The sequence below is a fragment of the Chiloscyllium punctatum genome, chromosome 39, assembly GCF_047496795.1.
Source record: "Chiloscyllium punctatum isolate Juve2018m chromosome 39, sChiPun1.3, whole genome shotgun sequence".
Classification (NCBI taxonomy): Eukaryota; Metazoa; Chordata; class Chondrichthyes; order Orectolobiformes; family Hemiscylliidae; genus Chiloscyllium; species Chiloscyllium punctatum.
This window is the reverse complement of record NC_092777.1, coordinates 50,502,318-50,525,745: the sequence shown is the minus strand read 5'-3', so window position 1 is coordinate 50,525,745 and position 23,428 is coordinate 50,502,318. Positions and strand designations below refer to the sequence as shown.

Sequence of the window (23,428 nt, the reverse complement as noted above, 5' to 3'; positions counted from 1 at the left end):
AATCATACTAGATGCAGAACTACAGAATTGTTATAGTGCAGAAGGTGTTCACTCATTTCATTTTGTCTGTGCTAAATCAGATTGAGCATTATCATTGAATGTCATCCTCCTCCATTTTCCCCATAATCCTGAATATTGTTTCCAGCACACTTCCTGACAATGCATTCGAGACCCTAATTACTCACAGTGTGAACAAGATGTTTTTCATCTCCCATTTGCTTGTTTTGCGAACTGCCTTATATCTGTTCACTGTCATTCGAGATCTTCTATGCAAGTGTTTTGCTAAATACTGTGCTGGTCCTTCCTCATTAACCCAGACTTTCCATGCATCCATTCATTCTACCCTGAATAATTAGTTCAAGAAATTTTGCCACTGCTGAAGTTAAACTGACTGACCTGTAATTAATAGATTTGCAACATTTTTTGGACAAGGTTGCTACATTTCCAATTCTCCAGTCCCCATGCACAACCCCTAAGCACAAGGAAGAATGCAAAACGTATCTTAGTGTCTCTACAATGTTCACTCCCACTTCCTTCAATATGCTTGGATACATCTCATCTGGTCCCAGTGTCTTATCAATTTGAGGTATCAACAACCTATCCAAAAACTTATCTCCAATGAATTTTAAAGCATTCTAGTGACTGCATTACCTTCTCTATCACCATGGCCTGGGTAGCATTTCCTTCCTCAGTAAGAATAGATCCAAAGAATTCATTTAACATGCCCCTGTTTCCATGTATAAATCAACTATCTGAGATGAAATATTTACCTTTGATGTTAATCTGAAACTGCTTCATATTAATTGTAGATTTAACGTGTTAAATGTAAATGTCCAATTTGATTTCAGAATGGAGTGAAATAAGATAATTCACCAAAGGTTTCAGACACAGCTAAAAGTTCTCAAGGTAAAATCAAAACTGTACAATTTCCCAAAGAGGTTGGAATTTCGGGTATATTGAACATGCTTGCATTCTCACTATTGTAACCTTACTTCCACACTACGCTTCTCTTGAATGTATTTTTTGCTGGATATAAGTTGTGCCGAGCTTTAAAAATCAAAACATGTTATTATAGTGTGTGATCAGTCGCAAGGTGAAACTAATTTCAATTTGTTCTCTTTTTCTATTAAGCAAGCTTCAAAAGATTCTTTTTTTGAAAAGATCTACAACCAACACAGACAATCATATTTTTCCCCCTGCTTAGAAGTTGTATGGCCTCATCAAGAACATAAAACCTTTCCAAGCCCATGTCCTGGTCAGACTAAAGTGCAAATACGGAGACACAGACTGTACAAACAATATGGCAAAGTCTTGCTGCTTTGCTGCTTTTCTGCAAGTGCAACATGCCTCTTCTGTCAGCACACCACATGCTTCCAGACCAGACAGCTTTTGTTTGGCTTCTCTGCTTGATCACATAGTATGTGCAACCATGTGACTTTGAGCCAATTTGCTTTTAATTCCCAAATGAGATGAGTCTGAATGCAACAAAGAATTCTATATACCACAATCTCGCAAATATGTTGAAAATATAGTTACAGTAGGGATACGCCAGTTACAATTTTCAGCTAATTTTTTTGGACTCAAATCCAAAAGTTCAATGGTAACAAATGTTGAAAATTCAGACACATGAAATGAAACGTTTTGAGCGCACAAAGCAAAAACGGCAACAGTTTTCCACATATACGACGTCTTCAATAAAGAAAAAGAAACTTTCAAAAAGTTCCAGCAACTGGATATGAAGAAAAGGAAAGGTTAGGATTGGAAGACGAGCAGTTTATGAAGAGGTGGGCTTTAAAGGCGGCCTTAAAATAATAAAACAGTCTTCCATGCCACAACAGAAAGAGGGCAGTCAGGGAAGAGTTAAAAATAATGAAAGGTGCAAATTGAAGATAGGCATATAAGTCTGTCTACGAGATAAAGTGGTCATAGTCCTCGCAGAACGTAGAGCTGCCCTCTCATCAGAGAGAGATTACTGGTCTGGTTTAACCTGAGGGTCATCATACAACAAGCAAGGGGAGAGGGGGAGAATGAGAATCCTATGTGGTAACCTCACCCAGTGTGGGATTGCTGTTGGCATTACTCTGCATTGCAAACCAGTCATCCAGTCATCTGAGCTAACCAGACTTCACAAAGCAATGTTATCTTAAATAAAATTAATAGTTAGTACAGGTCTTCTCAATATCCAGCAGGAGAAAAACCGCAGCACATCCAAATTTGGATATTGCGCAAGCTGCTTCAGTGCAGAAGCAAGAAGAGTTGAGAAAGGTGGCAGTGAGGTAAAACAGGATGACCATGGGTGAATGTGTCGGAGCTGGATGCAGTTCTAATTCATGACTGCCATATCAATTTTCTCTGCATGCTTGGAAGGAATTGTCTAGTCAAAATTAGTTTGAGGTTCAACTATGCTCCACATATTTAGCATCACATCAGATTTTCAGAGAATAGAATCCCTTCAGTGTGGAAACAGACCCTTTAGTCCACAACAACCCTCCAAAGATTAAGCCACCCAGACCCATTTCCCTACTAGTCTGAATTTACCCCCAGACTAATGTACATCCCCCTGAACACTATGGACAATTTAGCATGGTCAATTGACCTAACCTGCACATCTTTGGATTGTGGGAGGAAACCCACACAGACACAGGGAGAATGTGCAAACTCCACACAGACACAGGGAGAATGTGCAAACTCCACACACCCAGTTGCCCAAGGTTGGAATCAAACCCAGGTCCCTGGTACTGTGAGGCAACAGTGCTAACCACTGATCCAGCATGTCACTGAAGTGTAAGTAGAATACAAAGGCTTAAAATCATTCCAAAATGAAATTGAGTAAGGCCATTCATCAAAGGATTCAGTCATAATGAAGCTATAAAATTGTCAGGGTAAAATCTCTACCTTTCTGAGCACTGACCTGAAAAAAAAAGCAATCTTATATAAATACATCTTTTTTTGAACAATAATACAGTTTATTTCTTTTAAGTGTGCTTGCAATTCGGCTCAACTCCAGAGTCAAGAACAAGCATGGGACAACCTACAAGAGTTATATTTAAAGCTAGAATACCCCATAGATATGGAATGCAAAAGAAATGTTTTTTTAAAATGTACATCATTTTGAAGTCTGCTGTGGATGTCACATGGGTGCATGAACAAACATCAGTCCTGTTATCGGAGACAGGTCATATATAAGCTATTGTGAAATAGAAATTGCATCCCTGCTTGAGTAAGTTAAAAACACAATCTCAAGCTTCGTGTAAAACAGTTTGGCAAAATCCATAAAATCATAATAAAATTCCCCCACACACAGTTCACTCCTGTAAAAGATTTCTGTTCTCTCTAGCGCACAGTTGATGCATTTCCCATTAGATATGGACAGTGTAAAATCTCCTCAGTAAAGCTTTAATAGAGATTCTCTGCAGACCTCAAGGCACCGCTTCCCTGTCAACAGTTTGATGAAACTCAATCACTTTCTGCTGAACTTTTGTGCAGACAATGTGAAATTTTATACCGTATTAATCCACTCATCAATGTAGTAATTAGCTTATTCAAGTGGTCTTTGGCTGGTTTAAGTCAATAGCCCCTGCTGGCAAGACTGGTTGTGGTCAGACTGGGTTGCTCAGTTGATCGGCAATTTATTGCACTTCTTGACAGAAGCTTCACTAACTAAGGTCACAAGAGAGTCCAGTGTGTCAGGGTTCTGCATCTGTTTTCCACTTGCAGCTATAAACTAGTGAAAGTCTTTCAAGTTTAAGTCATATTTTATGTGTACTTCATTCTGTATACTGACCATAGCTTTCAACCCCTGGCCCAGCAAATGTGGCAAGCTATTTTGTAAAAAGTGTTAAGCAAATAAATACACTGTGGAAGTTTCTGCACAGGAGGAGAAGTAACATGCCATTCCTGTGATCTATGCTATATCTCTGACAGTCACACACAACATGAGAAGCAAGATGTTACGTTTGCTTTAAGGCTTTCAGCAAATGACCACAACAATGTACAAAAATGAATTAATTTGAAATAAAGACTTGAAAAATTCAAAATTCATGATATGCGCCCACATACTTGTTAAGTAATGAAAGTGATAGAACAAAAATTATTCAAAAACGCAAGGCAGTTGGTTGAATTTGGAAAGAGGTAGGATTTGTTTTAACATAGAATGGAATGTTGATCAAACAGAAACTGTAGATAATGAAAGTGACAATGTAAGGTAAACTTGCCATAGTGCCAGAGGACCATAGAACTGCTCTCTCATCAGAGGAAGGCTACAAGGAAAGGTCAACAAAACCACTGAATCTCACAATATATATATTTTTAAAAGTTCATTGCAGTGCAATAGTTTAAGCACATGAATTGAATCTCCCTTCAGATCAGCAATTAATACTCTGATGTTCGCAATCTTTAATGCTTTACAAATCAACGCTAACACTACATCGGTTTCCCACTGTTGGTTGAGGTTAGCTGACCTCGTGGTTAGTCTAATTTTGTGAAGAAACCAATCTGTTTACATTATAGATCTACATCTTATCAACACTGAATAGTTCATATCAGTGCTAAAAGCAGAACATTCCACTCCAACGATCATACCTGGTGTTATCATTTTTTCATTAGATTTCCTATCTCCAGCATAATCAATGCAAGCCAAATTCTTCCTAATGTTCCCAGCTGATAGGTTCCATTGGAAGTAAAAGTCACGCCATTGAATTGTTAAATCTGGAGTTCTATAAAGTGTTGCAGTAGTTTCAATGAGAAACCCCAGCTTGTCATAATGGAAAGTAGGTTGAAAGGACAGAGTTTAGTTAAGGCTTTGATATGAGTCAGCACACACAGAGGAAAAAGAACTTGAGAAAATTTTTTTTAAAGAATGGTCTGAACCTCTTTAGCAGCCCGATGAGTATACTGAAAACCAATTGCAGTGTTAACTTGATTCCTTTAAACTTTAGTTTTATTATTAAATAGCATTTAAATCATTTTTAATTGCAAAGTCTACAGTCTGTGTTGATTTTTCTAATATTTTAGGATGGTCTTGAACAGCAAGTGATATGGCACTTATGATTTCAAATGAATGAGTGATAATATCCCAAAAATTAAAATACAATGGGAACCTTTCAGTTACTAGTTGAGTACTGAAAGGATCTGTTTTGGGGTCACTACTGTTTGTCATTTTTATAAATAACCTGGATGAGGGCATAGAAGAATGGGTTAGTAAATTTACGGATGACACTAAGGTCAGTAGAGCAGTAGATAGTGCTGAAGGGTGTTGCAGGTTACAGAGGGACAAAGATAAGCTGCAGAGCTGTGCTGAGAGGTGGCAAATGGAGCTTAATGCAGAAAAGTGTGAGGTGATTCACTTTGGAAGGAGCAACAGCAATAAAGAGGACTGGGTTAATGATATGATTTGGAGATACCTCAACAATCACCTGATGAAGGACCAGAGGTCAGAAAGCTAGTGCTTCCAATTAAACCTGTTGGACTATAACCTGGTGTTGTGTGATTTTTAACTTTGGACTAATTATAAGATTCTTGGTAGTGTAGATGAGCAAAGATCTTGGTGTCCGTGTAGATAGATCCGTGAAAGTTGCCAGCTAGGTTGATAGGGTTGTTAGAAAGGCATGTGTTGTGTTAGCTTGTATTGGCAGAGGGATTGCGTTGCAGAGCTGTACAGAACTCTGGTGCGGCTGCATTTGGAGTATTGCCTACAGTTCTGGTCACCGCATTATAGGAAGGATGTGGAAGCGTTGGAAAGGGTTCAGAGGAGATTTAATAGGATGTTGCCTGGTATGGACGGAAGGTCTTATGAGGAAAGACTTGAGGCTGTTTTCGTTAGAGAAGTTGAGAGGTGACTTAATTGAGACATATAAGATAATCAGAGAGTTAGATGGGGTGGACAGTGAGAGCATTTTTCCTTGGATGGTGATATGAGCATGAGGGGATATAGCTTTAAATTGAGGGGTGATAGATGCAGGAAAGATGTCAGAGGTAGTTTCTTTACTCAGAGTAGTAGGGGACATGGAATACTCTGCCTGCAACAGTAGTAGACTCACCAACTTTAAGAGCATTTAAATGATCATTGGATAAACATATGGATGAAAGTGGAATTGTATAGGTTAGATGGGCTTCAGATTGATTTCACAGGTCGGTGCAACATCAAGGGCCAAAGGGCCTGTACTATGCTGTAATGTTCTATGTTCTATGTTTTATGTTCTGTGTTCTATCACTGTTCTTTTTGGTTTTTTTTTAATTAAAGCAGTGTTCCAGCTTTTCTAGCAACTTCTCATTTTGTTATTATTGGTTGGATTCATGCCAGTCTAGATACAGAATTTTGCCTCTCTCTCAGCGTCCTTCTCAAACTATAGAACATAGAACATAGAACAATACAGCACAGAACAGGTCCTTCGGCCCACGATGTTGTGCCGAACTTCTAACCTAGATTAAGCACCCATCCATGTACCTATCCAAATGCCGCTTAAAGGTCGCCAATGATTCTGACTCTACCACTCCCATGGGCAGCGCATTCCATGCCCCCACCACTCTCTGGGTAAAGAACCCACCCCTGACATCTCCCCTATACCTTCCACCCTTCACCTTAAATTTATGTCCCCTTGTAACACTCTGTTGTACCCGGGGAAAAAGTTTCTGACTGTCTACTCTATCTATTCCTCTGATCATCTTATAAACCTCTATCAAGTCACCCCTCATCCTTCGCCGTTCCAACGAGAAAAGGCCGAGAACTCTCAACCTATGCTCATACGACCTACTCTCCATTCCAGGCAACATCCTGGTAAATCTTCTCTGCACCCTCTCCAAAGCTTCCACATCTTTCCTAAAGTGAGGCGACCAGAACTGCACACAGTACTCCAACTGTGGCCTAACCAAAGTCCTGTACAGCTGCAACATCACTTCACGACTCTTGAATTCAATCCCTCTGCTAATGAACGATAATATTCCATAGGCCTTCTTACAAACTCTATCCACCTGAGTGGCAACCTTCAAAGATCTATGTACATAGACCCCAAGATCCCTCTGTTCCTCCACCTGACTAAGAACCCTACCATTAACCCTGTATTCCGCATTCTTATTTGTTCTTCCAAAATGGACAACCTCACACTTGGCAGGGTTGAACTCCATCTGCCACTCCTCAGCCCAGCTCTGCATCATATCTAAGTCCCTCTGCAGCCGACAACAGCCCTCCTCACTGTCCACAACTCCACCTATCTTCGTATCATCTGCAAATTTACTGACCCACCCTTCGACTCCCTCATCTAAGTCATTAATAAAAATTACAAACAGCAGAGGACCCAGAACTGAACCCTGCGGAACTCCACTTGTGACTGGGCTCCAGGCTGAATATTTACCATCTACCACCACTCTCTGCCTTCGACCGGTTAGCAAGTTTTCTATCCAATTGGCCAAATTTCCCTCTATCCCATGCCTCCTGACTTTCCGCATAAGCCTACCATGGGGAACCTTATCAAATGCCTTACTAAAATCCATGTACACTACATCCACTGCTCTACCCTCATCCACATGCTTGGTCACCTCCTCGAAGAATTCGATAAGACTTGTAAGGCAAGACCTACCCTTCACAAATCCGTGCTGGCTGTCCCTAATCAAGCAGTGTCTTTCCAGATACTCGTAAATCCTATCCCTCAGTACCCTTTCCATTACTTTGCCTACCACAGAAGTAAGACTAACTGGCCTGTAATTCCCGGGGTTATCCCTATTCCCTTTTTTGAACAGGGGCACAACATTCGCTACTCTCCAGTACCCTGGTACCACCCCGTTGCCAGTGAAGACGAGAAGATCATTGCCAACGGTACTGCAATTTCCTCTCTTGCTTCCCACATAATCCTAGGATATATCCCGTCAAGCCCGGGGGACTTGTCTATCCTCAAGTGGTTCAAAATGTCCAACACATCTTCCTTCCTAACAGGTATCTCTTCTAGCTTATCAGTCCGTTTCACACTCTCCTCATCAACAATACGGTCCCTCTCGTTCGTAAATACTGAAGAGAAGTACTTGTTCAAGACCTCTCCTATCTCTTCCGACTCAATACACAGTCTCCCACTACTGTCCTTGATCGGACCTACCCTCGTTCTCGTCATAAAACTGTTCTGCTTATGTCATGCTTACATCATCACTGATTTACATTAACCTGGGGATGCATTGGAACTCACTGCTTGATTACATGATAGAGGCAGAAATCCTTATTACACTTAAAAGAACACTTTTATATGTGAGGGTGACATGCTGGCTCAGTGATGCGCAATGCTGCTGCGCAGGATGAGGGATTGGGGTTCAATTCCAGCTTTGGGTGACTGTCTGTGTGGAGTTTGCACCTTCTCCCTGTATCTGTGAGGATTTTTGCTGGCTACTCCACCTTCCTCCCACAGCCCAAACAAGTGTGTGTTAAGTAAATGCTAAATTGCCCCGTAGTGTGCAGGCGAGGTCATGGTAAATGTGGGCTTGTGTGGCTACGATAGGTCTGTGTGTGATGCTCTTTGGAGGGTCAAGGCAGGCTCAATAGGCAAAATGGCCTCTTTTTGTGTTGTAGGGATTCTATTCTTCTACTAGAATTGCCTTCACCTACAAAGTCACAGACTATGATTTAGACTGGGTGGGAATTAGACTGAGTGATCATGATCATGAAGGACTGAATGATTTCTTTCTGTATTGAACATCTGTCTATGCTTCCAAACTTTGAAACAAGAGATTCATTTTCATTACATTCAGCCTCATTGAATAATAAGTTTTATCAATTCTCAGTCACTGAAAGAGATATTTTAATGAGGAAAATCACTTCAAGACAAACAAAAGAGCTTTAGCTTTAATTTAACACATTTAGCTTTCTCAAATGCAAGATTACCTCTATTCACAAGTAATAAGCAACAATGCTGGCAATCAATGTCCTGTCCTGAATAACCTGCTCCAAAACCAGATCAGTCTTATAATCTTCTAGGTTGTCTGGTTTCCTCCATTTCATTTCATTTACAATTTGATTTCCATCACACCACCACTGCTTGCTGTTCATTCAGCTGCCATTCCTCGAAATCTCATGAATTTGCTTCCTAAACCCTTTTGACTCTTATTCTGTCTTAAGATGTTCCTCAAAAGCTCATTCTTTGTCCAAATGTTTGGACACCTATACTAAGATCTTGCTGCTAAAATTTAGTTGTTAACACTCCCATGTAATGGCATGAAGTGCTTCACCAAATTAAAAATTCAAAATACCATGTTGTGTTTCATTATAAAAAGCTTAGGTTAATACATAAACTGATTATGATGTTCTTATTGAAAAAGAAATCATATGTGGCACCATCTCTATAATATGACTTCTTAATCACTGACAAAATAAAATGATTTCTGGACAAGCTAGTAACTGAATAAATACCCTAAGCTTTTCTCATGAATGACATTGGTGGAACACCAACATTTTTTGACAATAAGACCTCAATTCTGACTGGTCATAGTTTTTAGAACAAATATTTAAACACATGCTTCAATGCCACTACCAAAGGCATGGTTTTTACGTTGTCACGCAGATGAGAGAAAAAAACAGATTTGCTGTTCCAAGTTATGAATATGTCCAAAGAATGACTGTGCTTTTTCCATCAGAACAAGCTTTCCAAAGGTTTTTGGCCTGATCGTTCATTTGTTTGCAAAGTTATGAACCAGTGATCAGGAACAGACTGTACACATTAGAAATAACATACAATTAAATTGATGTGATATCAAACCTAAATAGTTAATGCAGGCACACAGTTCCACTCTCTAAATTAGTAAAATGTTTGGGGTCTGCACATTGCTGTAACCCTAATGCACAATACACTACATAAAAGCAAATTCATCAATAAAAATGATGCTCCAACTGAAAAGTGATTGGATAGGATTTAATAAAATCGTGTCTTTGCCTCATTTGAGAAGTGCTGGAGCTTCCTGGGATATGACTCAAGGTAATTTCCTTTCTCTGCCCATTTGAAACCTAACTTGACGACACATCTCAAAGAAAGAATTACTCACATTTATATGGTGCCTATCACCCAACTCATAATGTCCCAAAACAACTTAAGACTGATTAAATAGCTTTGAGGTGTAGTCTAAAGTAGAAAACACAGCAGCTACGTTGTGAAAATTAAGCTCTTTCAACCAGCAGTGTAACAATGATCAGTAAATGTGTTTTAGTAATGTTGTTTGAAACATTAACATTGTTCAGGACACCAGGGAGAGCTGGTCTACTCAGTCATAGAGTCATAAAGATGTAAAGCACAGACCCTTCAGTACAACTCATCCATGCTGACCAGATGTCCTAACCTAATCTAGTCCCATTTGCCAGCATTTGGCCCATTTCCCTCTAAACCCCTCCTATTCATATGCCCATCCATATGTCTTTTAAATGCTGTAATTGTACCAGCCTCCACCACTTCCTCTGGCAGCTCATTCAATACACACACCACCCTCTGTGTGAAAATGTTGCCCCTTAGGTCTCTTTTAAATCTTTCCCCTCTCACCCTAAACCTATGCCCTCCTGTTCAGGACTCCCCCACCCCAGGGAAAAGAATTTGCCTATTTACCCTATCCATGCTCCTCATGATTTTATAAACCTCTAAAAGGTCTTTTTTGATATGTGCCGTAGAACCTAAGGAGGCTAATGACCATGGGTTTATCATCTCATCTGAAGGCTGGCACATCTAGCTGCGTAGTATTCTTTCAGTATTACACTGATATGTTGAGTGAAGCATTGATCTCTCGATTATAATTCGTGACTGAATAACATAACAATCTGAGACGGGAAAAATCATTGCAAGGATTCTCCTCAAGCCTTTCCTTCAAGTGATTGAGGAACTCCTTCCTGACACAGTACAGTTTTCTCCCATCGAATGATATAACAGACATGTTTATCACTGCATGGCAAATTTAAGAAAGTTCTAACAAACAGCACCAACCATGGTTTTTCTCAACCTTATGTAAGTCGTTGACTCTTCACTGACGTATGATGGATCCTCCCTGTAGTTCATCATGGTGGAAGTTCCATCTGGGAAATTTGTCACCACCATGCTCTTTCCTGGTGACGGTCTAGAGGGCCTGAGTGGTCTAGTGTCATAAGGGAAAAACGCAAGATGGTCTAGCGAAAAAAGGCTTGTGTCCCATATAAAATGTAGCTCATTGCATGATAATAGTGAGGTACACGTTAGTTCATTACAGTCAACATTGTTACTGAGACAATGAGGCAGACCTCAATGTTCAGTCTTTAATTAGCGGGGCTCTATCAAATTCTTTTGTGTGGGATTTCCACCCTCAGTGGGCCTGATTTGCCCTTACATTACAAGATCAAAGCTTATAAGAGCAAGTAGCTGGATAGAGAAAACAGAGAAATTATGGAAAGAGTGTTTCCAATTGCAGGGGTGAGGGTGTCCGCAAATTATAAAAGGGAGCAGATGGTAGTTAAGTGGTCAAGGAGAAGATTGGTTGAGGGTTTATGGGGAGACAAGGGAAGGATTACAGTCTACTTTGTTCGAGAATCACTTCTGGCCAACCAGCAGCGCTGTAAAAGCATTCAACTTTTCTTTCTCAGATACTTTTCACTTCCTTTCAGCTGCTGAGTTTCCCAAAGCCCAGAAGACCAAGTTACCTGTCGTTAGTGTGACAAATTTAATCTAAAAATGTTTAAATATATTATTGTTACTATTATTATTATTATTTGGGAATGTGGGTTGAAAAATGCAGGTAAATGAGTTTTTGGTTTGCATTTCAGTACAGGTTATTTTCTTTAAGGGTCAGAAACTTATTTTGTTTTAGAAGTGGCTCCTGGGGCCAAACAGCCTATTCTTGTTCCCTATTTCTTATAAAACAGTATTTCCAAGATGTGATTTAAGCTAAATTCCCAACAATCTACTTGGTGAAACAATTGCTGAAGTGTTTACTAGTTTAGGATTTATGACACACAGAGAGACCAATAGACAGGGCCTATAAGTAGATCCAGCTTGTAGAGAAATGATTCATGCCAGTTTAGTTCTGGTATTCTCCAGGCCATCAGAGCAGGAAAGAAGTCTTTTGTCATTTTAGCAGTCCAAGTGGATAGGGTGGGGAAAAGCTCTGAATTTTCTTCGAGTTTTGTGAGTTAATACATGTCCATGTCTTGTGGAGAGGACATAACAAAGAGAATCACAGAGTCACAGATTCATAGAATTACACAGCACGGAAACAGACCTTTTGGTCCAACCATTCTGTGCTGAACAGGTTTCCTAAACTGAACTAATCCCATTTGCCTGCATTTGGCCCATATCCCTTTAAATCCTTCCAATCCACATACCTGTCCAAATGTCTTTTAAATTATGTAGTTGTACCTGCCTCAACCACTTTCTCAGGCACCTTGTTTCATATATGAACCACCTTCAGAGTGAAAAAGTTGCCCCTCGGGTCCCGTTTAAATTTTTCCCCTCTCACTTTAAACCTATGCCCTCTAGTTTTGGACTCCTCTACTCTGGGGAAAAGACCTTCGCTATTCATCTTATCTGTGCTCTTCATAATTTATAAACTTCTATAAGGTAACTCTTCCTACAGTCCAGGGAATAAAGTCCCAGCCTCTTCTTATAATTCAACCTTTCAGTCTCAGTAACATCCTTGTCATTCGTTTTTGCACACTTTCCAGTTTAATAGCATCTTTCCTATAGCATGGTGACCAGAATTGTACACAGTACTCCAAATGTGGCCTTACCAATGGCTTGCATAGCTATAATGTGATGTCCCAACTCCTGTACTCAATGCTCTGACCGATGAAGGCAAGCATACCACCTTCACCACCCTGTCTATTTGTGATGCCACTTCCAAAGAACAATGAAAATGCGTCCCTAGATCTCCCTGCTTGATAACACTCCCCAAGGCCCTACCATAAGTCTTGCCCTGGTTTGTCTTACCAAAATGCAACACCTCACATTTATCTGCAATTCCTCAGCCCATCTGGCAAATATGCAGAAATTTCCAATAGAGAACTGCTTGCAACCATGTCAGCTGAGTGAGAAAACTTAAAGTGAGGAACAAGAGTGATACCTCACAGCAACTGAGTGTCTATAAAAGATATTGCTTGGAAAAAGAATGCTTTGCCCAGTGGGAATGTCATAGCTTCTGAAGTTTAACTGAGGCGTGATTATTGCTTATTGCAAACTAAATCTATCTTTTACCTATTTATGGCAAGTTCTTTCCAAATTGTCTTATATTTAACTTTCTTTTTTCCCCTTTCTTTTGTATAATAAGTTTATAATCTTTAATTAAAAGTACCTTGGCAATCTCATATGATTATGTTCAGTGACAGACCACAACAGTAACCAATTTACAAAAATAAAACATATGGTTTACCAAGCCAGGTTTCACTATGGGATTTGGCTTCTCCAGGCTTTACTTCAGCTGGGATCATTAAATTACCAACAGAAATTAATGCTATTGAGGTTCAGGCAGACAGTTTCATTGCAATATTTGAATGGTAAACATGATTGACCCAGAAGTGGCCAAGTCGGCACAGATTCAGTTCTTCTTGCAATATTTTTGCATCTTAATCTCTTGCATAACCTCAGCCCACAAATACAGATTCAGTGCAATATTTCAGCAGGAGCAAAATGTGTATCCAAAGATATTTTAGCAAAAATTTCTGTGATCTATTTAGATTGTCAGAAGCGATCATAATAAAAACAGCATCCCAGATATGCTAAAACAGGAAAAAATGTCATTAGCTCCACTCTTAGGGTTGGATCAGAAAAGTATGGCTCCTATCAGAGCTTGGGCACACAGTTGATACTCCAGTGCAGTACCAATGATTCATTGCATGGCGTTGTGAGAACATTGCTTTGTAAACTGGCTGTTGAGTTTACTTACACAAACACCGGTCTCTGCACTCTTGACAAATAATTAATTTTATGAAGTGTTTGGAGCCATGTTGGTATTGTAAAACACAACTTAATTCAAATATTATTTAATCTCAATGCATGCTACTTTTCTGTCAGTGTGCTATCAGATATACCCCTGACTTTCATCTCATAGAGATGCCAAAATTGTTAGCCAATCTTTGCTAATCTCAAAAATCTATTCCTATGGCAACTAAATATTTACACTAACAAATACATGAGAGAACAACATTTCATTGCAGATTAGTGTTCCTGATAATCTAGTTACAGTAATATTTTATTGCAGTTTCACCAGTGAAGATTTGGTGCAGGCTCGAAGGGCCGAATGGCCTACTCCTGCACCTACTGTCTATTGTCTAAATCAGATGGACTAGGTACCAACTTTCATATCCAAGGAGCACAGCACATAAATAGGCAACCCAGTGATAAATCTGTATTACAAGCAACTTTCCCAACAAATGCTTTTCTACTATGATATTCTGTCTGCCTCAGACAAAAATAAGAACAAGGTAGTACAAAATGATATTTGGATGGATAGTTTGCTTGCAAGGACACTAAAGTTGTGGCATGGTTCATTTTGGCCAGGTAATCCCTTATTTCACGAAACATACTTTGGCAGCTCTTCCCAATTGTGCAGGCTCTACCACAATGAAGAATTAAATACAGTTTATAAACAGGAACACCTCCACCTCCAAGCACACTCTGAACTCTCACTCAATCCTGTTTTAGAAGTATTAAATACTGTTTCTCAGGAAATAATGTGATTAACCTATAAGGGTGCTATTTAATTATTTCCCATTTATCCCTGACTGGCTTTAATGTTACTCGGATTCCTTGCTGTAATATTCGGTTAAGTGCTGCCTTTGTGGTCAGCACTTTTTCCAGTTGTTTGGGCCAAGGTTCTAGTGAGGTCTGTAATGCAATAGCTCTGCAGGAACTCAAACCAAGAATGAGTAACCTGGTTATAGGTAAATAAGTGTATTTTGATAATCCTTACAACAACGCTATCCATTTGCTGATGAATGAGAATAGGTCAATGAAGTAGTTACTGGTCGTAATCATCTTGTTATTTGGGAATTAGAAAGAGTCGAAAGTAACTTTCCACATTATTGTGTAGTTGTCAATGTTATAGCTGCACTGGCCAGTGGTGCAGATAGTTCTGGAACATGTTTCCAGTACTATAGCTGGGATGGTGGCAGGAGTCATAATCTTTGTTGTATCCAGTATGTTCAATGATTTTTTTTTAATATCACGTGGATTGAACCAATTTTGGTGAAGGTTAACATTGCTGATAGTGGAGACTTCAAGATGAGGCCAAGGTGGATCTTACATTTGGCACTTCCAAATGAAAATTGTTACAAATGCCTCAAATCAGAAGGGGTTTGAGGTGGATTGAATACAAAAGCAATGAGGTTATCTCTTCAGTTATGCAGTGAATTGGTAAGACCAAATCTGGTGTGTGATGTACAACACCGTTCTCCTTATTCTTAGAGGGATGCAAATATATTGAAAGCAGATTAGAGAAGGTTTTCTAGAGAGTACTTGCAATAGACAGGTTGCCATATGAGAAATTATTAACTGGATAGGCTTACAACTGCTGTGGTTCAGAAGACTAAAAGGTGACTCAGTAGTTGAAACATACAAAATCCTGAGTAGTCCTGACAGTGTGCATGTGTTGTACTATGGGAGAGTCTAGAACTAAAAGGCAATGGTTACACATTTAAAGGGTTGTGAATCTTTGACACTCTCTTCCTGAAAGGTAATGAAGGCAGAATCTTTAAATATTTTTTGGTGGGGGCAGGGGGAATATGTTGGTTTTTGCCAAACAAGGGTGTGAGATATATCAGGGGAGCAGGTAAGAATATAGAGTAATAAGATCAGGTACAACCTTATTAACTGGTAGAGTAGGTTTGATGATGACCAAGTGGCTAACGCTTGCTCCTAACTTATGCATTCATATGTACGTCTATTTCAGCGAGCAAAAAGGTAAAAACAATGACTGCAGATGCTGGAAACCAGATTCTGGATTAGTGGTGCTGGAAGAGCACAGCAGTTCGGGCTGCATCGAAGTAGCTTCGAAATCGACGTTTCGGGCAAAAGCCGTTCATCAGGAATAAAGGCAGTGAGCCTGAAGCGTGGTGATATAAGCTAGAGGAGGGTGGGGGTGGGGAAAAAGTAGCATAGAGTACAATGGGTGCGTGGGGGAGGGGATGAAGGTGATAGGTCAAGGAGGAGAGGGTGGAGTGGATAGATGGAAAAGGAGATAGGCAGGTAGGACAAGTCCAGACAAGTCATGGGGAGAGTTACTGAGCTGGAAGTTTAGAACTAGGGTGAGGTGGGGGAAGGGGAAATGAGGAAACTGTTGAAGTCCACATTGATGCCCTGGGGTTGAAGTGTTCTGAGGTGGAAGATGAGGCGTTCTTCCTCCAGGCGTCTGGTGGTGAGGGAGCGGTGGTGAAGGAGGCCCAGGACCTCCATGTCCTCAGCAGAGTGGGAGGGGGAGTTGAAATGTTGGGCCAAGGGACGGTGTGGTTGATTGGTGCGGGTGTCCCGGAGATGTTCCCTAAAGTGCTCTGCTAGGAGGCGCCCAGTCTCCCCACTGTAGAGGAGACCGCATCGGGAGCAACGGATACAATAAATGATATTAGTGGATGTGCAAGTAAAACTTTGATGGATGTGGACGGCTCCTTTAGGGCCTTGGATAGAGGTGAGGGAGGAGGTGTGGGCGCAGGTTTTACAGTTCCTGCGGTGGCAGGGGAAAGTGCCAGGATTGGAGGGTGGGTTGTTTGGGGGCGTGGACCTGACCAGGTAGTCGTGGAGGGAACGGTCTTTGTGGAAGGCGGAAAGGGGTGGGGAGGGAAATATATCCCTGGTAGTGGGGTCCATTTGGAGGTGGCGGAAATGTCGGCGGATGATTTGGTTTATGCGAAGGTTTGTAGGGTGGAAGGTGAGCACCAGGGACGTTCTGTCCTTGTTACAGTTGGAGGGGTGGGGTCTGAGGGTGTAGGTGCGGGATGTAGACGAGATGCATTGGAGGGCATCCAGCAGTTAAGAGTCTATCACATGGTGGGTTAGACTAATAAAATAATGAAAGGCCTATTCTCCTTCAGAACATTAATTGACCTTGAACATTTTACTCAGGAACTCCTTGAAGAAAGAGGTTTAGTCATCAAGTGAACCTGTTGGATAAAGGCAACCTGTGATAATGTCATGCCATGTACATGGGAGAGAAAGAATATCCCTAATGTATCTGACTCTACTACCTCTGTTGGCAGTGCATTCCATGCACCCACCACTAGCTGAGCAAAGAACCTACCTCTGACATCTCCCCTAAACCTTCTTCCAATTACCTTAAAATTATCTCCCCTCGTGATAGACATATCCTCCATGGGAAAAAGTCTCTGATTATCCATTCTATCTATGCCTTTCAACATCTTGTACGCCTCTATGAAGTCACCTCCCATCCTTCTTTGCTCCAATGAGAAAAGCCCTAACTCCTTCAACCTTTCCTTGTTAGACGTGCCCTCCCGTCCAGGCAACATCCTGGTAAGTCTCCTCTGCACCGTCTCTAAAGCTTCCACATCTTTCCTATAATGTGGTTACCAGAACTGAACACAATACAGCTGCATATTATTACAGTTGCAGAAGAGATACCCCAAGTTCCCAAGCTTCCGGGTGAGGGGTAAGGATCTGGTTTCCTTTTTTATTCACCAGTCCCCTTCATTGGTTACAACAAAGCTAATTTGAAAATAATCTTTTCCCTTGTGAAAGCCTTTTCTCAGACCCAAATGAATTTATGTTTAAAAGAAGTCAATGTGACCAGTTAACAAAAGGGTAAGTTTATTAGTAACTGAAAGAGAGAATTAACAGCACAACTCTCGGTTCTAATTTGCATGCAAGACCAAAAGGTTGTTAGGAAAGATACATGGATTAGTCTCTACGTTCCATGAAGAGTAGACAATGAGGACTTGCTGTCTTTGCATTGGCAGATACTGATCACATTAATGTTAATAGGTGAGCCATTGATTTTGAGATACCAGGTTCTAGATTAGAGTGGTGCTGGAAAAGCACAGCAGTTCAGGCAGCATCTGACGATTTTACTGCTCCTCGGATGCTGCCTGAACTGCTGTGCTTTTCCAGCACCACTCTCATCTAGAATCTGGTTTCCAGCATCTGCAGTCATTGTTTTACCATTTTGAGATACCTGGCTTGGCAGGACAGCTGTAAATCCCTTGTGCTGTTTCTATTCAATGCAGTTTCACTTGCCTTCTGGGTCTTGGTAAAGAGGCACAGTGGCTCAGTGGTTAGCGCTGCTACCTCACAGCACCAGGGGCCTGGGTTTGATTCCAGCCTCAGTGGACTGTCTGTGTGGAATTAGCACATTCTCCCTGTGACTGTGTGAGTTTCCTCTGAGTGCTCTGGTTTCCTCCTGCAGTCCAACAATATGCAAGCTAGGTGGAGTAACCATTGAAAATGCAAGCATAAAGTCAAGGCGGGATGCTCATCGCAGGGTCGGTATGGGCTAAATGGCATTGCTTCCAGACTTTAGGGATTCTATGAAAGAGACTTGTTATTTCCTTTTACCTGAACAGAGGGATAATTAATGGTTTTCGGAGCTCTGACCCTCACAGCACATACATTCGCCCACTACCATTCAGTCTAGAGTTGATACAGTCTTTTAATTTCTTCTGTATTATTGAAAGAGAGAAAGACAGCTATTTCTTTGATATACACTGCTCTCTTTTCTTTTATTATGTTCACAGTATGGGACAACTCAACAGCAGAGTACTGTTAAATTTGCAGTAGCTTTCTTCATTTGTCCTTCTTAATGATGCTACCTTAGCACCCATCAGATGTGACATTCCAGGGTCTCCATCAAGGGTGGGGATAGTTCAAACAGGTCTTCCAGAAAGTCACTGCAATGCATTGTGTATCATATACATCCTTAGTTAATTTTGGCTGTATTCACTTTTCAAAAAAAATTAATAGCGCAAATGTTCATTTGTGATCCAGAGTTATGATCCCTCATCCTCGCATGAAACACTTGGCATTTTGCATCGTATTGGTTATTTCCTCACTATCCTTCTGTTCCTGGGCCAAGAGACAACCTAACAATGATTTAACTTTTCCAGTACAGTACCTCAACCAATTTTGAGAGGTTATATAATTCTGATCCAAGATGACATGCCCACTATCTTTCACTTCCCTCATTGTTGGTGGGCATATTTCCTCCATTCCTCAATTTAATTGCACTTTAATAATAACTTTTTCTTTTTTATTTTATTCTTTGGATGTTACCAAACTTCTCTCGATGGTGGTACTGTTCAATCTTAATTGCCCTGAGATCACTCAAAGTGACCTTTTAATTTGGAACTGCAATCACATATAGACTAAATCTGCTGGAAATTACAACCTCCTTTCACTGAAGACCATTGATGAACCATTAGATTCTTAGAACAATCCAAACCACTTTCCTGGTTGTATTTCTTACGACAGTCCAAAAATTATAAATTTTTATAATTTGACCAAAGTTATGGGACATAAACAAATAGGCAAAATAAAATTGATTATTTATCCCTAGTCACATGAAGAGTAAGAGTATTGTGGTACTGGAGTCATACATAGGCTAAACTAGTTGAGGAAGTCAGTAGATCATGGGTTTTTACATCAATTCATAGTTATCTTTCCTGCCAAAGGGAAAGTTTAAATCACCATGATTTCAGAAGGCAAGAGGTTGCTCTCCCAATTCAGGATGAGATGACTGCTGGTAAGATTAATTGAAGAGTCAACAAGCCTGAGGGCCAAGTTAGAGAAGGTGAGGCTCCAACCAATAATGATCGCAGTTACTGAACACAATAACACAATGATGAGATATGAAAGTGACCTTCAGATTCCTAGCTGTGACAAATATACATACCCTATACAACAATTGGCGCTACCTTTCTGGCATAATCTCAACCTGGAAATGTGGGATATGGAGAAGGATTTTCTCAAGAAATATTTGCGAGAGATCCCAGAATTTCAGTGAAATATTTATTCCATCTAAACTCAGTTTATGGGCCCTGATTAAGGATAAAACCTTCAACCATTTGCTGCTCTAGAATCCTGTACTAAGCTGCTAACTGCAATCTGGGCACAAAAGGCAACTAGTTTTTGACCTGATGGAGCAGAGGGAACATTATTGACATAGTGAACTAAATGTTAAATGACAAAATGTCATGAAATTATCGGGTTTGGCAGCATATAATTTCAGAAGTCCATATTCCAGTCTGTTTACAATGTCTAATTACATCTCCGTAGTACCCAAAACTTTAAAAAATGCTGAGGTCAGAGAAACAGAATCTGCCTTTTATTTCAGATGATGCTATAATTAATACATTTTCAGCATAGCTGTGGTTACATGCGAAAACTGCAGAGGCACTGATTTCAACACGACTCTTCAAGGTAAAAGGGTGAACTTTTAAAATGTCAGGATTAGAAATACAATACTATAAACCACATTTCAGTGCAAAGTTTCCTTACTTATATCCTTAAATCTTTTAGTCAAGTACAACATGCCTGAGAATGTGTCAGTCATTGAATTACTGATTGCACCCTAGTTAAATATCTCCCCCATTTGGTATTAATCATCATTTCTTTAATTTAAGTGACACATGTAAACATATATGTGAAGCAATATAGACCCTGGTTGAATGATGTAATCCTATAATGTGAAAGAAAATCCCAAGGATTTTAAGAAATTATTATTAATTCTTAGAACGTGAGTGTTACCAGTTAGGCCAGCAATTGTTGCTCATCCTGAAATGAGCTTGAGTCGGTGGTGAATTGCTTTCCTGAACCATGATAGTCCATGTATAAAAACACACACCATAAATTTCTTTCCTGTAATAATTGTTACAGCTGAGTAGCTCCCTGCACCATTTCAAAGTGTAATTCAGAATCAACCAGGTTAAAGTGGATCTGCAATCTGCCTAACCAGATATGATTGCAGATTTACTCCCCAGAAGGATATTAGTGAATCAGACAGCATCTTTTCTTAAATATCAATCTAGCAGTTTTGTGATCATTATGAATGAAGCTTGCATTTAATTCCAGGTTTGATTAATTAAACTTTAAATCTTCTCTTTCCCATGTGGGATTTGAACTTGTATCTCCGGACTCAAGGTTACTTCTTCAGTAACATGTTACCATTGAAATGTGCAATGGTAGTTGGAAAGTGGAATGATAGTTGGAAAATAAAATGCCATCCCTACTATCTGTCGTGAGAGTTCACCTCCACCATCCTGACACCAGTTTACATACCACCCCATGCGGATGTGAAGAATGCCGAAATTAAATTTACATTACTGCAAACAGTTTGGAGATGAAATTCCCCGATGCTCTATTCATCATGACCGGCAATCTCAACCACATGGACTTCAAGATGGTACTGTCAAAGTACCACCAACACATCTCCTGCCCCACCAGAGGACCAAACATTCTGAGCCACTGCTACACAACCATCAAAAACCATCCCACCACCCACACTTCAGAAAATCAGATCACTGATTTCCTTCTCCCAGCTCACAAGCAGAAGCTGAAACAGGAGGGCCTTTCACAGAAGGCAGACACAATGCTGGTCCTAGGCTGTGGAAGACCGACTCCGGGACTGCTTGGAATCAGTGGACTGGACCAAATACAAGTACTCAATAGAAAACATAGACGTGTGCACCACCACTGTCACGGAATTCATTAGCAAACGTGTAGAGGACAGCATAACAAAGAAGTCAATCCAAGTGTTCCCCAACTGTCAACCTTGGATGAACCAGGAAATCCAATCCCTACTGAAGGTCAGATAAGCAAGCATTCTAGTCAGATGACCCAGACTAATACAGGAAATCCAATATGACTTCTGCAAACCAACAAAACGGTCTCCCGCCACCTATGGCAAGGCCTAAACAACATTGTAGGACAAAATGAAGCAGAGCTAGATAACAGACACAGACCTATCCCTCCCTGAGGCACTCAATGCTGTCTATGCTTGGTTTGAGCAGAATGCGTTCGGTGAGACCCACCCTGAAAGCCATGGACTCACCTGTTCCCTCAGTCACCCATGAAGACATCAGATTACCTTTCCTCGGAGTCAACCCAAGGAAAGAGGCAGGCCAGGACAGTGTCCCCTGCCAAACATTAGATTCTGTGCAGACCAACTGGCGGAGGGACTCACTGACATCATCAACCTCTCCCTCCTACAAGCCAAATCCCCCACCTGCTTCAAGAAGACCACCACCATCCCAGTACCTAAGAACATACATGCAATGTGCCTTAATGACTACTGCCCAGTGGCTCTGACCTCCACAATCATGAAATGCTTTGAAAGGCTGGTCATGGCCCCCATCAACTCTAGTCCCAGTCAGCCTCAATTCCTCACAATTTGCCTTAAGCATTAAGTTCTTATGAGTGAGGATAACCGACAAGCTGTCTTGGACTTCCCATGTAAATGCAATGGTCACGAAGGCACAATAACACCTCTTCTTTCTCAAGCAGTTCAGGAAATTTGTCACATCCATAAGGACCCTCACCAACTTCTACAGCAGCACCATTGAAAGCATACTGTCCATGTGCATAATGGCCTTGTATGGCAACTGCTCTGCCCAGGACAAAAGATTGTGTGCACAGCCCAGATCACCATGGGAGCCAACCTTCCATCCATGGATTCCCATGGCCTGTTGCCGCGGAAAGACTGCCAACATCATTGAAGGTAAAAACAATGACTGCAGATGCTGAAAATCAAATACTGGATTAGTGGTGCTGGAAGAGCACAGCAGTTCAGGCAGCATCCAACGAGCAGCGAAATCAACGTTTCGGGCAAAAGCCCTTCATCAGGAATAAAGGCAGTGAGCCTGAAGCATGGAGAGATAAGCGAGAGGAGGGTGGGGGTGGGGAGAGAGTAGCATAGAGTACAATGGGTGAGTGGGGGAGGAGATGAAGGTGATAGGTCAAGGAGGAGAGGGTGGAGTGGATAGGTGGAAAAGAAGATAGGCAGGTCGGACAAGTCAAGGAGACAGTAACTGAGCTGGAAGTTTGAAACTAGGATGAGGTGGGGGAAGGGGAAATGAGGAAGCTGTTGAAGTCCACATTGATGCCCTGGGGTTGAAGTGTTCCGAGGCGGAAGATGAGGCGTTCTTCCTCCAGGCGTGTGGTGGTGAGGGAGCGGCGGTGAAGGAGGCCCAGGACCTCCATGTCCTCGGCAGAGTTGGAAGGGGAGTTGAAATGTTGGGCCACGGGGCGGTTTGGTTGATTGGTGCGGGTGTCTCAGAGATGTTCCCTAAAGCGCTCTGCTAGGAGGCGCCCAGTCTCCCCAATGTAGAGGAGACCACATCGGGAGCAACGGATACAATAAATGATATTGGTGGATGTGCAGGTGAAACTTTGATGGATGTGGAAGGCTCCTTTAGGGCCTTGGATAGAGGTGAGGGAGGAGGTGTGGGCACAGGTTTTACAGTTCCTGCGGTGGCAGGGGAAAGTGCCAGAATGGGAGGGTGGGTCGTAGGGGGGTG

The 23,428-nt window shown here is 41.1% G+C and overlaps 1 pseudogene; it reads left to right on the top strand.

Annotated features, from left to right (window-relative positions):
* Positions 1 to 13,087: 13,087 nt before the first annotated feature.
* On the top strand, positions 13,088 to 13,207 carry LOC140464248 (U4 spliceosomal RNA; annotated as a pseudogene).
* Positions 13,208 to 23,428: the final 10,221 nt, after the last annotated feature.